The sequence below is a fragment of the Colossoma macropomum genome, unplaced genomic scaffold (genome assembly GCF_904425465.1).
Source record: "Colossoma macropomum unplaced genomic scaffold, Colossoma_macropomum, whole genome shotgun sequence".
Lineage (NCBI taxonomy): Eukaryota > Metazoa > Chordata > Actinopteri > Characiformes > Serrasalmidae > Colossoma > Colossoma macropomum.
Genome location: NW_023494786.1, coordinates 4287994 through 4292543, shown reverse-complemented (window position 1 = coordinate 4292543; position 4550 = coordinate 4287994).

Genomic DNA, 4550 nt, shown 5'->3' with positions numbered 1-4550 from the left:
GTATGAGAGCCTGACTCGCAGGCACGGGGTGAAGGTGGTGTGCAGGGTGAGTGTGGAGGAGTGCTGTCTGGCCACTCCAACATCGTCTCTGCCTCCCGTTTGAACAGCGCTGTTGTGCTGTTTATGAAAACGGTGGAACTGGCTAACAATCTGGTTCAGAGCGGTGTCATTATTAACAGTCAGCTGACTCCAGTCTTGCCCCTCAGCACCCCCTCTAAAAAGATAATCTTGTCTAACGTGCCCCCCTTCATTAAGGATGAGCTTATAGCTTGTGAACTGTCCCGATATGGGAAACTTGTTTCTCCCATTCGGAAGATCCCCCTCGGCTGTAAGAGCGCCTTGATTAAGCACCTGGTGTCCTTCAGGAGGCTTGTGTTCATGGTTCTGAAGGAAAGTGAGGATTTGGACTTGGTTCTGAAGTTCAATGTAGATGGTTTTGAGTATGCTGTTTATGTTTCTTCTGAAACAGCTATAAAGTGTTTCTGGTGTGGGCAAGTGGGACATCTCGTTCGTGCTTGTCCTGTAAAGGCGGACGGGAACGCTGATGCTCCCGTGAGGGCTGAGCCGGAGCGGCCGGGGCCTGTTGCTGCTGCGCCTGCGGTAGTCGTTCCCCCTGCGGCTGCTGCGGGCTCGGCTACAGTGGACCCACTGGCTAACCTGGAGCCTGAGGGGGGTGAACCGACTGTGTCGGAGTCTGCGGCTGAGGAAACTGCAGGGGCTGAACGGGCCTTGGAGGGGTCTCCCTCATCTGCTCCTGCTGTGCCGGAGCCGTCTGGGGAGGAACCAGGCAGTATGGAGGGGGGCACTGCTATCTCTGAGGGGCAGACCGCTGAGGTGAGTGGCTGTAGTGAAGCTGTCTCTGCTGAAGTGGTGGTGCTGGAAGCTGTGGCTGATGTAAACATGGTGGATGAGCCTGTTTTTAAAGTTCCCGCTATAAGGAAGAAGCAAGGGAGGGGGAAGGGGAATAAGCAGGCGAAAAAGGAGCTTAGTGGTGCTGAGGCCGACACTGATAGTGAGGGTTCTCTGTCTGACTCTGGCTGGTCAGTGTGCTCTCAGGAGGGGAGGCTACCTGTACGCTACACTGCCGAAGAGATAAAAAATTCCTGAGTGTGACTAAAGGGTACAGAGGTCTGCAGGTAGAGAAGCACTTTACGGACCCCCAGCAGTTCATACACGATGTTAAACACTTCAGGAGGGAGGGGTCTTTTACTGCACTGGAAATTTTTAGACTAAAAAAGATACTGACTAAACTACATAAAGCGGGTCCTGATGAGGATGTTTAGTGTGTTTGGTCCCTGTTTCGGACTGGCCCTCGCCATCACAGTTTTATGCCCTTTTATTATCTTAATGAGTGACATTAAGATTGCTACTCTGAATATAAATGGGGCGAGAGACGGTGGGAAGAGGGCGATGTTTTATGAGCTGGCGAAACAGAAGCGCGCTGATGTGTTCTTTCTCTAGGAGACACACAGTGATGGTGATAACGCTGTAGACTGGGCTAAAGAGTGGGAGGGGCTGGTCATTTTAAGTCATAACTCCACTGTTAGTGGTGGAGTTGGTGTTTTATTTTCGAATAATTTTATTCCTCACTCGTACACAGTTGATGAGATTTTACCTGGGAGGCTGCTGAAAGTACAAGCCTGTTATGAGAATGAAACCTTTGTTTTTATCTGTGTTTATGCTCCCACTGCAGCAGTGGAGAGGATGGTCTTCTTAGACAGGCTGAGTTCTCTTATCTCCAACTGTGATTTTACTGACTTTTTAGTCCTGGGTGGGGATTTTAACTGTACAGCAGATAACCTGGATAGGAACCACCTAGAACCACACACTGCTTCCCGCCGACGTCTGTGTGAACTCTTAGAGGCCCATGACCTGTGTGACATATGGAGGACTTTACATGGTAACCAAAGACAGTACACATGGACACACTGTAGGGATAATGCCCTCTCACTGGCCAGACTTGATCGGTTTTACAGTTTTAGACATCATTTGTCTGTTTTTACGCAGTGTTTTATTTCTCCTGTTGGTTTCTCCGATCATTGTATGGTTCAGTGTACTGTTAAAAAACATAACATTAAGCCTCAGAGTGCATACTGGCATTTTAATACTGCACTTTTAGATGATGTTAATTTTAAGGAGTCTTTTACTTTTTTTTGGGATGTTTTTAAGTCACAGAAAACATCTTTTAATTCATTACAACAGTGGTGGGACGTAGCAAAGGTACAAATTAAGGTGTTTTGCCAACTGTATACTTTCATTGTCACTAGGGACATAATCAGATCTCTAAAAGCGCTGGAGATTGAAATAGTGGCGCTCCAGTGTTTGCGGGAGGCCACAGGAGATCAAGAGCATATTAAAGCTCTTAAAAGAAAAAAAGCTGCGTTAGCTGACCTGCTGGGCATTGTAGCACAGGGGGCGCTGGTTTCCAGATCGTGACGGAAATGGATGCTCCTTCAAAGTTCTTCTTCGGTCTAGAGCGCAAAAACGGACAGAGAAGGTTTATGCATGCTGTGCGGTCTGAATCGGGGGATCTTGTTTCTGAACCTTCTGAAATTCGCCAGCAGACAGTCAGCTTTTTCTCTAAGCTGTTTGAGAGCGAGCAGGCCAGTTCCCAGGAAGTGGAGGAGAGGTTCTTCCCACTGCAGGCCAGAATCACGCAGCAGTCTGCCACCCTGCTTGATGCTGAGCTCTCCTTGGGAGAGCTGTACGAGGCCCTTCAGGGTATGGAAAACGGCCGGGCACCAGGGATTGATGGTCTCCCTGTGGAATTTTACAAGGCATTTTGGCCTATATTGGGTCAGGATGTGCTTGAAGTGTTCCAGGTCAGTGTAAAGGAAGGAAAACTTCCTCTGAGCTGCAGGAGAGCTGTCCTGACCTTGCTACCGAAAAAAGGAGACCTGACGGTGCTGAAGAACTGGCGTCCTGTGGCATTGCTGTGCTGCTGTGTGACTGCAAGTTGCTCTCTAAAGCATTAGCCTCAAGACTTGGGAAGGTGATGGAGCAGGTGGTACATCTTGATCAGACGTACTGTGTGCCTGGTAGGTCTATTTTTGATAATATTTATTTAATTCGGGATGTTTTGGACGTCTCCAGGCTATTGGGCTTGAGGACTGGTCTTGTTTTCTTAGACCAGGAAAAGGCTTTTGACCGGGTTGAGCATGCATATTTGTGGAAAGTTCTGGAGAGGTTTGGGTTCAGCCCAGGTTTTATAGCTATGATCAAGGTTCTGTACAGTGACATTGGGAGTGTACTCAAGGTTAACAGTGGGTTATTTACTCCACAGAGGCATCAGACAGGGCTGTGCTCTCACTGGCATGTTGTACTCGTTATCAATTGAGCCTTTCCTGTGCCAGCTGAGACAGAAGCTCTCTGGCCTTGAGATACCAAACAGTAGCACACCTGTCTGTGTTTTGGCCTATGCGGATGACCTAGTGGTTTTAATCAGCTCACAGAGAGATGTAGACATTTTAGTGGATGTTTTAAATGATTTTAGGATTTTATCATCTGCTAAAGTGAACTGGAGTAAAAGTGAAGCTGTTTTAGTGGGGGAATGGACTGGTGGGGAACCTGCACTGCCTGGATTGTCATGGAGGACGGGTGGGTTTAAGTATCTTGGAGTGTATTTGGGGGACAGTGAGTGTGCAACCTTTGAGAAAGTGAAGGGACGTCTGAGCAGATGGACTTGGCTAGTGCCTCAGCTGTCCTATAGGGGACGGGTTCTCATTGTCAATAACCTTGTTGCTTCCTTTTTATGGCACAAATTGGCTTGTGTAGATCCCCCACCAAAACTTCTTGCTGACCTACAGACACTGCTAGTGGACTTTTTTTGGGACAGATTGCACTGGTTACCACAGGCCGTCCTCTATCTACCCAAAGAAGAAGGAGGACAAGGGCTGGTTCACTTAGCCAGCAGGACTGCTGCCTTTTGCCTCCAGTTCATTCAGAGACTCCTGAGTGGCCCTAAGGACATGGTATGGAGAGAAGTGGCATGCAGGATTTTACATACTGTTGGGAGTATGGGTCTGGACAGAGCTCTATTTTTTATGAGTTCTAAGGCGCTGGACATTGCTGGCCTGCCTATGTTTTATCGTGGACTTTTTAGAATTTGGAGTTTTTTTAGCATGTCTGGACTAAGCAGCACCTCTTTACACTGGCTTCTGGAGGAACCTGTTCTCTGTGGGTCGCGGCTGGACATTTCAAGCAAAACGTCCCCCGCACTGGTCAGGGTTCTGGTTTCCTCCAACATCTTTACCCTCCGTCAGCTGGTGGAAGTTGCAGGACCTGGTCTGGACTGTGCGGAGGACCTGGCGGTGCGCTTGGGAGTAAGGTCCTTGCGTGTTGTGGCCAAACTCCTGCAGTGATGGAGGTCAGTGCTGTCCTCTGAGGAATATGCACTGATAAAGGACTATGGTGCAGGAGTGCTCAGCCCAGATGAGGATGACCCCTTCCCCAAGATTACCATCGATCCTGACCTGCAGGACTGTCAGGGTCCCCATCCTGGACTGTAAAGAGGAGCTGAGCATGGACCTGAGTTCTGTCTCTGGCAAGCT